Below are 13,553 nucleotides of genomic sequence, written 5' to 3'. Positions count from 1 at the left end.
ACTTTTTCTTTTATATTACACATGCAAATTGATATTAAAAATTGTTTCTTTATTTCAGGAACATCCGAGAAACTTCCACCTGGTATCACTTTATGTCAACCTTTTGAAAATACATGCGATTCAGGTTTGTTATTATTGTTTGTTTTTAAATTTGCACGTTTATTCATTCTTTAAAAAAAATATATAAACGCATGAACGGTGATTAAAACGAAAAATGTCCCCTTTCATTTATTTCGTTCATGTCTTTTGTTATATGAGTCTCTTTTCCAATTTCATAGAATAAATTCTTTGGGTTTCGCGGTTTTCCGTGATTTCTCTTCAGAAAGAACAATAAATGATACTTGTTTTAAAGTATATGTAGCACGATATATTTTCAGATGCGAATTGTCCAGATATTAATCCCGTCCCATTTTCTACAAAGACAACAACCGGTTACTCTGTTGGTCACAGTGATACTATTTCATTCAACTGTTCGACTGGGTATAAAATAATCTCTGGAGATGTAGAGTTAGCTTGCGAAAGTAATGGCACATAGAGAGGAACACCTCCAACATGTAGTAAGTTTTTGAAAATGAAAATGGATAATTACCATTGAAAAATAAGACCGGAGTTCAAATCGTTTTTCTAGTCAGTTATAAAGAAAATGGATAAATTACCATTGAAAAATAAGACCGGAGTTTAAATTGTTTTTGCTAGTCAGTTATAGGATAATTACCATTGAAAAATAAGACCGGAGTCCAAATCGTTTTCGCTAGTCAGTTATAGGAAAATGGATAATTACCATTGAAAAATAAGACCGGAGTCCAAATCGTTTTCGCTAGTCAGTTATAGGAAAATGGATAATTACCATTGAAAAATAAGACCGGAGTCCAAATCGTTTTTGCTAGTCAGTTATAGGATAATTACCATTGAAAAATAAGACCGGAGTCCAAATCGTTTTTGCTAGTCAGTTATAATTCGTACTCTATTAAGAACTACAACACGTATTGTATTTGTCGATAATCTTTTGATTGGTTGGTTCTAATTTATTAATTAAGTTTAATTTTGTAAAGCCTGGTTTTAATACTGTTACATTATCAATGTAGATTGGTCCACAGTCAGCGAATAGGGATCCATTCTTAACATTTGTTCTAGAATTCATTAGAAATTGAGCTATTGTCACAAACTTACAAGATAATTCCTACAATTAGGTTTATGGAACAGGGTTATATTGCTACAAGATTAAAGTCAACATTGCATATATTTTATTGTTATCATCATGATTTTGTGAATCGTTATGTTGTATTCAATTTCACAATGGGGACTGTAATGTTCAATGTGTCCTAGTTTTTCTTCTCATTCGTCTACCCCGGATGTTGTATTTTATGAGCAACTCGGCGGGTGTTTCTACTGAAGTGGAGGAAGCCCACCCCACCTGTACACCTGGTTTATACTCCCCGTTTGTTAGTGGAGTCCCACTTGCTCATTTTCTTATGTTCCTTTGTACGTACTTTTTTGGTTATAGCATGACCTTTTTTGTGTTTCGCCCGAATCTTGTTTCCCTTGATTACTCTTAACAACATTTAATGCTACTCCTTTTAAAAGATATGTAGCACAATATATATTCAGATGCGCATTATCCTGATATTGATCACGTCTCATTTTCTACAAACACAACAGCCTGTAATTCTGTTGGTGATACTATTTCTTTCAACTGTTCGACTGGGTATAAAATGATCTATGGAGATAAGGAGTTAGCTTACGAAAGTAATGGCACATGGAGTGGAAAAACTCTAATGTGTAGTAAGTTTTTGAAAAAAAGTAATTGTATAATAACCTTTAAAAATAAGACCTTTTTATTTTATGGTCATCATCATGATTTTGTGGATCGTTATGGTGTATTCAACTGCACACTGGGAAGCGTAATGTTCACTGTGTCACATTTTTTTTCTCATTCGTTTACCCCGGACGTGGCATTTTACGAGCAACTAAACGGGTTTTTCTTAAAACAGAAGAGGACGCCAATACCCACCCGTACACCTGGTTTATACTCCCGGTTTGTTAGTGGAGTCCCACTTGCTCATTTTCTTATGTTCCTTTGTATGTACTATTTTGGTTATTTCATGTCGTTTGTTTTATGTGCTCGTTTTCCATATTCTTAGAATATGTTCTTTGTGTTTCGTCCGAATCTTTTACTATTGATTAATTCTTTCAAAAGAACATTTACCGCTGTGACATCTATGGCAACACCACCTGCACTAAGTCCAGCGCCCTAGACCACTCGCCCAGCTAGGCTATATAAAAATATAGCTTTGGCTGGCCGGGTGATTCCTCCTCGTAGGATTAATCTAGGGCTGTAACTTAGTACACGATATATTATTTCTCCACTCAGTTTATACAGTAATGCTATTTTTTTCTCTTTGGTACAGAAAAGTATAGAGAGAACAGAGGTTTGTCGGACAATGTGATTTCAACAGTTGGTGTGCCATCTTTTATTTCAGTTGTAGTTATTATTGCAGCCGTAGTGAACGTAGTATTAAAAAAACTGCTCTTCAAAACAAGGTAAAGGTACTATGTACGTTAAGACCTGTATGAGAGAGAGAGAGAGAGAACTTTCTGTGAACAGAAAGAAATGTAATAGAAATAACTTCAGACGTTTACAAAAATTAAAAACATTAGAGAAAAATGTTTGAATGTTTAAGCTCTAATTACTAATGTAAAAAAAAAACTACGACTTTGTTATACAGTTATAAGCTGTCTACAATTATTGCATGAATATGACGATAATCGATTTCTACAAGTACTCCTTCATTCCTCTAGTATGACAAAAGTCGTTAATGATATTCATAAACTGTCAAATGAAATCCTTTACAGGTAGCCAAATGGTATTAAAGAAAATTTTGTCAAGATAAAACAAAACCACCTAATAAAATGTACTAACAAAATATGACATATCAGTTACGTTAGGATAGGTCTTTTTTTACAAGCACAGGTGTTTTCACTTGGAAAAATGGTACATTGTTGAACTTTAAGGCGAACACAAATTCAATACAAATAAAAAATGCAATAGAATATATATATATATATATAAAACATTTATCAGAATTTTTATTTTAGGGAAAGACACAAGTACAAAAGTGAAGGAATATGTTAATGAAAGGTAAAATTTATTTCTTGTTAGTGGTGAACTAAAAACCATGCTAATTTTTTATTGGACCATTGTTTAAAACTATGATAACTAACAACTCATTTTAAACAATATTTTAGTCGGTGATGAAATAAGTAAGGAAATTATCTGCGCATATACCCCCCAAAAAAAAAGCATCTATTAGTAAATTATGATCCATAATTAGGTTTAAAATGATTCCAAGTCAACAGTCTAGGCTGAAGGGTCCGTTCAATCTATTTAAAACTAGATCTTGTAATTTGTCCACTGAGTTCTGGACGTAGTGGACAAATAACAAAATCTAGTTGCAATTAGATTGGGATCTGTTTTGATATTTATTTGTTTTAGCTTTTGTTCACTGTATAAAATTAATATCATTGTGCTTACTAATATGACCAGCGCATCTTAAGCCTCATTGGATGACCGTAACAATGTTTTGTCACATTACTTTGTATATACAGAATGCACTTTAATAAAAGTATTCTCCCCGCTTTGCACCTGAACTTAAAGTTCAAATGTAAACTATTACGTCATTTTTAGCAACAAATTTGTTCGTTTTATTTTTTTAGATCAATCACGCACATAACATGAACATACTTCATGGTTTATTTTCTGTGTTTGAGAATATAATGATTTGCTGTTTGTTTTGTATTTATTTTAGAGTTAAGATACCTATGAACTGCCCGGATCACCAAATAAACCAGACACATATGACGAACTGGACAATCAGTCGACAGTTTATCATTACATCGACTAGGAATATTTTCTGTAGATTTAAACATCACTTTTTAGAATATTAATGGTTAGATCATGTCACTTGTTGTATGTCTGAAAAAAGTGTGACTTTGAAAGCAAGATATATTTACTTAAAATTGATGCGACAACACGTTTATTTTATCACAGTATATTTTTTGAGCCATATGCAGTTTATATAAATGCTATTTATTAAATTAAATTTCTGTTTCTTCAAATTACATTTGCTTCGGTAAATCCCTATTTGCAACATGCCTTACATGAAGTTTTATATTTTTCTTTCTTATGCTGCTTGTATAAAGGTACAAGTCATGTATTAATTGATACCACTAAATACACACCATGTACCCTGTACTGTCGAAATGAAGTTATGACTGTACATGATCTTGACGCGATAATTGATCATTTAACTGCTTGGAAACTTTGTCATTTACAGGGCGTAGAGTTCAGAATTAATAGTAATACATCTTTCTGTGTAAAATATTAATTAACAAGACAAAAGTGTTAAGAAAGCAATCAGTAGAAGTTTGGCATTGCAAAGCTGAGTTTTGAGATATCCAGGAAATAAGCAATAAAATGCAGATTGGTCTTCGGTTTTCAATGCATTCTACATCGGAAATGCCGGTAAGCAGCTTCATTATATCAATGTTGTTACAATTAAGTTTGCTTAGCAGTTATTTATCCTTTTGGGTAGGCGTATACAGCATGCCTAAGTCTCTCTTTAATGGTCTTGAACAAATGTTTTAAACTCACGTTGTACTTATACAGTTATACTTGTCAAATAGTCTCTTTTAGTTAGATGTAAATATGCAACTAAATGGACAGCATCGACGAATAGTTGATAAATGTATTAATGATAAAAGCAAGTACTTAATATAACAAATGTAAAAAGAAATTTAGATAAAAATATAGATTTTGATTGAGCGATTACAGAACCAGCGCTCATGCTACAGGAACCTGGAAAATCGAAAGACGTTTATTTATTCAGGCCCTGTATTATTTAGTCCTACCTATGTTACCACAGGCGAACAGCAGGTTATGGAAAACTTAAATTGATATACATATAAAAATGAAATGACGGTAATAGCTTGGAGCATATCGTTTCTTTGGATATAAAGGACATCTCGATCGACAGGACTACATAATAATTTACTAGTATATTACCCTTTTCCCTTTTTTTTTGAACTTATTATTTCTTTTTGTTTTGTTTAAAATACAATTTAAATGAATAGCAAAATTATTTAAAGTCCACCACATTGGGCCGTCCGTGCGAGACCCGACAGGGTAGTCAAGGACGTTAAAAACCCCTTAGTTAGTTCAGGACTCCATTAGGCAAACTTCACTTAAAATGTTGTGGTACGAAGTGTGATTCTCCCTCCGCTATTCCAAAAAGCCCGAGGTAATGCATGATTGCATCCGAAACACACCAATAATAACTGACACTTGGTTCACTTCCAAAAATATTGTTTGAGAAAATATATTAATTCATCTATCTTTTTGTAAACACACCACATATTTTAAAATCTCAGATACACTTCACTTTGCGTAATTAATGTAACTAATTTATTTGATGATTACAAATGATTGTAATGAAAACAAGTACTTTCAAATGAAAAAAAACAAAAATATAACACGACAAAACTGTTAACTAATATACTGATATTAGTTTTTGAAGTTCCATTCTGTGTAAGAACCGGGCAATGGGTGTCACATCATAATTCGCAATATTGTCTTTTTGGCGTCAAATATGTTCAATACATCTAGAAAACAACTGTAAAGCTATTTAAACTCACTCTGAAGTATGTAACATAGATATGTTTGAATGCGTTTTTAGGGAAAAAGTGTGGGAAAACTTTTTTCCATATAAACCCATTAATATCTTAAAACTTCACAAACATATTACAAACGAATTTTTTCTTCATGCGCATACCTCCCTGACCAAATAAAGAGGAAAAAAAATTACTCCATTTCCTTGTTACAAAATGACTGATAGTTCATTTTGAATTTTACCGCTATTCCTGTACTGAAAGCTGACCACTTGTAACATGTTATACAACTGTATTTTGTATTTTTAGGTTTCATTTTTATTCCGAATCACTTTGTTTCAGAAATGGGTCAGATTTGTATCAATTATATTAATTCAATGCACACAATGGAAATTGTTATCACAGTAATGAGTTTGCTTTACTGTAATACCTGATAAACCCATTTCTATAGACGAGCACAGTTATTTCCAAGACCTGTTATTATCTAAAGAAAGTACTGACAGCCTATCGGTTCGTCGTAATGTACATTTAACAGCGTAAGTAAAAACAAAGACGACAATAATGAAAGTTATTTTTCACCAGGAAAGATCGCTCGCAATTTGGGACCATATTTTTTAATTAAGCATATATACAATGTATACATGTGTATATAACAATTCTTAACCTGTGTAATCAGATGAAGAAACAAATTCACAGGTATGCATTAACATATTATTTTATATTTGTGTCCTTCTTAAATTCACTGAAAAAACAGATCCATTTAATGATCAGGGGTACATTATAGGAATTGTAATACAGATATAACTATATTCAAAACTATTAATTACTGCACTTGCAGATATAGGATGCTACAGACACTGTGATGTCAGCCTCATACCGCGATATACACTTAGAGATCGATGTAAAGGAAAAACTATTGACAAAAGTACACCACAAACGCGATGACTTTTCGTTCTGTGTTGTGAACTTTTCTTTCATCTAGCTCTCTGTGGCTACACCCCTTCAGCACTTGTGTATGGAGTTTTCATATCAAAACCAATACCTTATGCTAGAACTTGCCGTACGTACGCAGACATTTTGTATCGAGCTAGACTTCTTACAGTTAGTCTTCTGGAACGGCTATGTTTGTACAAGATTGAAGTTTTATGGTCGTCATAATGAACTCGTGGATTGTTACAATGTATCCACCTGCACCATGACAACCATTTTTCTTCAACGTGTTGTAGTTTTCCTTTCCTCTTAGCCAGCACAGTATTGTAGAACTGCCAAATTTTGGTCTTGTTATCTGATGCTTTGTAACATTTATCACTTTAAGAAATTGTCAAGCATCTGTAAATCTATATATCTAGAAATAGCTCAAGCCAAGGCCTTCAGGATACAGTAAATATTTTCTGGAAAAAATTACCCACAGCAAATAGGGTTACAATAAAAACTATGCAAAAATATGCGAAAATTTGCAAAAAAGTTCATAAAATCAGTTTTAAAGATATCAAATTTACCGCAAAATATCTTAAATTTTTATTTCATCCTCTAAAAAAGTTCAAACTTTTCCCTTCGAAAACCCCTTCCTCATATGGGCATTGCCGGTTAGATTTTGAGCTATTTCACTTTGTAATCCACTTATTAAATTTAGCATGGTAAAAAATTGACTTACTTTTACTTTCACAATGAAGTCAAATTGTCATTGAGTAAAAGCCCCTTCAACATTGAAAATATATAGAACATTGCAAAATAATTTTAAAAGTCCCCTGTTTTCAGAAAATGTTTTATCAACAATAGTTTCTTCATTTTTAATCACTATAGCAACCACCGGTTTCCATTTATGTCATTTTTCATTCCTAGTCAAAAGTTCGAAATTAAACTAAACTGTGGAGTGCTGGCTTACGTCCACCACGGACTTGACCTTTTATGGCGGCGTGTGTTTCTAGAAAAGCAGAGGACGCCTACCTTATCGATGCACCTGGTTCATGCTTCCAGGTTTTAGTGGAGTCCGAGTTGCTCATTTGCTTTTGTTGCTTTATACGTGTTATTTTGATTATGTCACATCCCTTGTTGTGACTGTTTTCCCCGTCTGTCGTTGTCCATGAATTATATTCTTTTGATTTCCGCGAGAATCTCGATTCCCTTGATCCTTATTTTTTTCTGTATGTAAAATAGTTTCGTCTATTTTATTGAGGAGTCGCATTATTTACGGCTTCGACTTGCGTAAAGCTAATATAAGGTTACACTTTAAAATATATATATATATTTAAGCTAATTAGAATATAAATGGAGATATGAAAATTTGGTGTCTTTAGATTCTGGTAATAAAAACTTGCATTACGTTTTGCGATGTTAGCAAGGCTTTTGACAGTGTTTGGATTAAGGGATTGATTTTTAAATTAGAACGATATGGTATCAAGGGTAATTTATTAAAGTGGCTTTATAGTTATTTACAATCTAGAAGACAATTGGTTGTTCTCATGGATGGAAAATCAACCATAGGCTCATTGTATGCTGGTGTACCACAAGGATCTGTTTTAGGACCCCTTCTTTTTCTTGTATATGTCAATGACATATCTGACAGTATTATTGGGCTTTGTAGATTATTTGCAGATGACACTTCTATTGGTTACGTAGCCAATGATGAGGTTTGCTATTTAGCTCTGATTGCAAATGGACAAATTATATAGATATTTTAATTGAGAGAGCTTCTAAGCAACTCAATGTATCACGTAAATTAAAACTGAAGCAGCCAGAATAGTTACGGGTTTAACATCATATGCTAGTAGAGGTTCACCTTATTGAGAGACTGGTTGGGAAACATTAAGGGATAGAAGAGAACAAAAGAAGCTTCTTTTGTTGTATAATGTGATTAATGGACATTGTCCTGAATATTTATCAGATTTACTTTCCCCATTAGTATCTGAGATATTAGTGTATAACTTACACAATAACCGAAATTATAGCGTCCCTCCAACTAGACTTTCATTGTATTGACAGTCATTTTTGCCAGCTACATTGAGCCTACGGAACAATTTGGATCTCTCCTTTCGAGAATCACCGTCTTCTGACATATTTAAATTACGCTTAAAATTAAAATTTCGTAATAACAATGCTATTAGTAGGCCACCACCGTTTTACCTTATTGGTAAACGATTCATGAATTTGACTCATGCACGAATTATGAATAAGTGTAGGGCCTGGAAAACGACTTATTTAGAGCACATATTATTTTTGATAAAAGCTGTTCTTGTGGAGCTTTGACAGAAGACGCAGAACATTTTTTTCTCGTCTGTCCAAATTTTACTGTGCAACGAAACATGCTTTTTTCAAAAGTTGGCTGGTCTAGGAACACATTTTTGTCTCAATACTCTGCTTTTTGGAAATGATAATTTGAGTTATGAGTTTAACTCATTGATTTTTAGTTACGTTCAAACATTCATTGAAGCTACTAGGCGGTTTTCACGCGAGTAATATAATGTCGTCACATTCAGCTCGTATGGTATATCGTGAACATTACTTGTGTTTATTTTTATCATGTTTCACTGCAACATTGATGCATGTGTGTCTTCAAAAATTCATCTTATAACTTATTTAAACATAATATATTCAATTTGAGTAAATATGTTTTGATATCCCTGTCTAATTTTATTCATGCTTAATCCCAAGTGCATGCATCTATGTTTATGGGTCACTACATATTTGTTTGTCTCTATAGTAACTTCGTAAATAATACTATTTATTGTAAATGTCATAAGTATGTATTATTCAAATGTATATATTAGGAGAAGGCATTGATAAGTTGTACAACTTGTGTCTAATCCAATGTCTTTGACAATAAAATTTGTTTAAATCAATGGAGATAGATTTAGGATTTTCAGCTGATTTAAAATCATTTATAACATAGATTCGGACATTTATTTAAATTTTTGTATAAATATAGTCTACTGTTTGGCGTAGTAGGATTTGTCTTTTTTGTTTAAAGAAACAAGCTTTACAGATCCGAGTGGGTAAAAATATTTTGTTTTAAAATTGGTGGAAGTACACAGCAACATCTGCTTATAGTTTAAGTTATATCACCACATGCATGCTTTTAACATGAAAAAAAAACATACTTTTAGTAGTAGTCTTTGTAAGAATCATACACATTCTGCCAAATGTATTACACCCCCCCCCAAAAAAAAAAAAAAAAAAAAAAAGGCTACACATTTTTATTTTTGTTGTTAAGATGCTTTGTGGTAATAAATGTATATTGTGAAATGTATAAGCATTCATTCCAATAAGTCTGCTCTTAGGAGCAAATCCACATTAAAATGTCAACAGTTTCTATTTTTAGTTAGATTTATTTACAGAATTAATACCCTAATTTTTTATTTCTACGGTACCATCTACATTTTTATCTGCTAAGAACAAGTGTTATTTGAAAAAAAAACATGTTAATTTCTGTTCACTATAACATTTTAAACAAAATACCAAAAATAAGAATCACATATTGTATGGTTCTTATCGGGAGTGGTTTTAAAAAAAGCTACAAGAGCATCTTATTTAACAAGTTCCTCCGGGAGTTGATTGTGAATTGTTGTAATGGTCATACATTTTAAATTTTATATGTTTGAATGGCAAAAGGGTGTATCTTAAAAAATATTGTTTTAATAGGCAGACTATCGTGGTTTGTTAACGTTATGAAATAAACTCATTTTTCTCATCAATAAAACGCAAAAAGAACAAAAAAACAAAAAACCAAAAAAAAAAAAAAAAAAACCAAAAATAAAAAAACAAACAAACAAACAAACAAACAAATAACAAGATGACGAAATCAGTCAGATTTTTTCCACTTCATCTAGTGGACGTGTCTGGTAAAGTTCATATATGAAATATTGTAAGTTTCCAAACGTTCAACCGACAAGTTAGACATTAATGGATGGCATCTATTACAGAAACTGTTTATGGAAGCACAGTGTGCCGTGTCCGTCCACTTTCACAAATTCAGACTGTAAATTATATACTAGACGAGTACAAGACATTGTTTAGTTGTATTAAGGAATTCATGATGCTATATCCGTTTCAGATACGTAAGCATATGAATTATATCAGATGCAATTCACCATTACTAGAACTATAAACAATTATACTTTGTATTTGATTAAAAAGGTCCACATTAAAACAAATTACTCGGAAAGTGTAGTAGAAAAATGAAGTGCATTCAAATACATGTGTTAACCATTGTAACAATATCACTACAATTATATCAACCCGAAATTATGAATTGTACTTAGTTGATTTAAGTACTATTAGTATAAGTAATATTTACATGTAATACATATCACATGACCGGTATGTAACCAATTTACAGAGAATCAGCTCTGTAAATTGCTATCGGAGTTGAGAAACAATTGGAAATACAATATACTCTGAGGATTGTAAATCTACGATTTCCTTTGGAACAACTCTTATGTCGTTATTCAACATACACATGCGCTCAAAATTTACTTTTGTTTCCGGAAAAGTCAGTTGTCATTTTTCGGTAAAAAAACGCTAATATTTGCATGTACTAAGGTATGGTATATTTAATTACAAAAACATTCTGTTTATGATTTTACAATTGATTTAGATTTATTCTGTGACATACATCGTGTGTAATTTGAACTTTTTGTACAGCTAACATTTTTAAAATGCTTATCACTATTTCAAATATTTATGTTTTTTTTTTGTTTTATTTCGTTTTTCTTTATACTGTACAGCGCTTAGAGTAATTTTTTTTTATTAGATAAGCGATTTATGAATATTGTATAATAAATAAAATAAAAAATAATAAATAAATTAAGAATTTGCGTTATATAACCCATTGTCCTGATCCTACAATGAGATGAACTTATAGACGTTTGTGTAATGGTTATGATTGGCTCACTAAATTAATAAGCTTCGGTTACTTACAATTGCTTGAGCCAACAACAGAGTGGTATCGAAGGGTAAAAAAGTACCGAAATAATACTAGGACAAATGTTCTATTATTCTAAACACTTATAAAAAAACACTTTTAATACCACCAGTCGTGCCAGAACGATAGTCGCCTGATCACTTTATAGCGGATCTTCACGTTTTCAACAGTAAATCATGATAACACCTTAACTTTGATAAGAAAATATTGTATTTGAAGGAATGAAAACCCACACACTGTTTACCCAGTTTCAGTACCCGAACCGATCCATGCAACTATCATTGCGATCGATAAGTCAGTTAATTACATAATATGTGGATGAACACCTTAAATTTAACATGAATTAAATTTTGTATTATATTAGATGTGTACCAATGAAAATTCACAAATGTACATGACCCGATCAACCGTTATTATATACAATAAAACTGCAGTAGGATCGGTCATTAGTCATCAGTTTTATAGTTGTGCGGATCGGTTCATGGACAGCAACTCCCTTTCAGGGACGAAGGACATGTAACAATTAATTAAAACCAATTTAAATACACTTATTAATCAACTTACTACAATATGTATAGAAATGTCCATCCTTTATGAACCGAAAAGTTCGACAACTGGTCATTACGAACCGGATATTCCTACAGCCAGTCATTACGAAATCACAGCCATGCATTACGAATTTCAAAACAGGGCATCAATACGGGACAATTATGAACTAAATCAAAATGGCGTAAAATAAGTGACAACTTTATTAAAGAGTGACCTAATAATAAAATTAATTAGATTAGGGTACTGAAATAGGTACTGGGACTAGATATATTGAATTATTAGGTGTGTTAAATCTTGAGCTTTAAATGTACGATTGGATCGGGGGGGGGGGGTGGGGGTGGGTAGGGGGGTTTATTGGAAAAGGCAACAAATATGAAATCTCGAAGCGGGAGCACATACTTTTCTATCCGGAAATGCAAAAGAAGAAAGGCGACTTTCTTGTTTTAGTAATTTTCAAAGACGAAATGTGCAGTCAGGTTTCATTGTTTTGCACGAATCAAATTAATCTTCAAAGTACATTTCTTTTCTCTTTTTACTCACCTACCGTTGCGTTCTGTCAAAAGAGTTCCCACGACATTTGAAAATAGCTTGATTCCAGATCAAAATGCACTTAAAAGCACGGTTTTTACGTAAAAAAGCAAACTTGTTTGTTTGTTTGTTTTTTTAATTTCCCTGGTCACATACTAGGACAGTATCAATAAACCTAAGAACGATGACGGAAACAACCCAAATATTTCGTAAATTATGGATCTATAAATTGACGATTTTTTTGGGGGATTATTGAAAAAAGACAAAAGACTTTCATGATATATTTTCATAAATATATAAATTAATGTGAAATCATATGTATTGATAATAGATTCTGACTATGTTCTGAAATAAAGTTGGTTAATAAAAGTATCAATGCATGGCCTTTTCCATCTTGGCCCAGTAACATACCCTTGATATTAATAATGGCCTTGCATGGCTGTAATGGCCATTGTTAATACCTCGGGCATGTTACAAGGCTAACATGGAAAAGGCCATACATTAATACTATATAAAGTAATGCTATACTTTCTACTGTAGGGACCTTTGAACAGTTACTATCCTGAATAAAGCTAGTGAACCGTTAAATAATACATGTGAATCAGGTCTGTTATGTTTAGGTGTTTTTAAACTTATGTCCTAAAATGTGAAGATGCTGATAAGTGATAAGTCAGGGCAGTCTATTTATATTGTAAAATAGTCAGTATGTTTCTATTTCTTACAAAATTCTGCATCTATTTTCGCATATCCACCCAGTCACCGTGTATTATTATGGGAACAATTGCGTGGTCGGTGGTATTAACGATATGTCTATAACATGCAACATATTTTCCGATTTTAAAGAACGGTTATTGGTTAAATTATGTGTTGTGATCAAAGTAATTTTGGTTAA

The 13,553-nt window shown here is 32.2% G+C and overlaps 1 long non-coding RNA gene across 1 annotated transcript; it reads left to right on the top strand.

Moving 5' to 3' along the window:
- Nucleotides 1-2,407: 2,407 nt before the first annotated feature.
- On the top strand, nucleotides 2,408-4,021 carry LOC148605200 (uncharacterized). The gene is made up of 3 exons (XR_015915865.1): nucleotides 2,408-2,541; nucleotides 3,097-3,139; nucleotides 3,807-4,021. It is a non-coding gene; the product is annotated as an uncharacterized LOC148605200 (long non-coding RNA).
- The last annotated feature ends 9,532 nt before the right edge of the window (nucleotides 4,022-13,553 follow it).

The sequence above is a fragment of the Perna viridis genome, chromosome 10, assembly GCF_037379345.1.
Source record: "Perna viridis isolate PV_CMFRI_1.1 ecotype Kerala chromosome 10, ASM3737934v1, whole genome shotgun sequence".
NCBI classification, from domain to species: domain Eukaryota; kingdom Metazoa; phylum Mollusca; class Bivalvia; order Mytilida; family Mytilidae; genus Perna; species Perna viridis.
The sequence above is the reverse complement of the archived record's forward strand: the minus strand, read 5'-3'. Positions and strand labels throughout refer to the sequence as shown.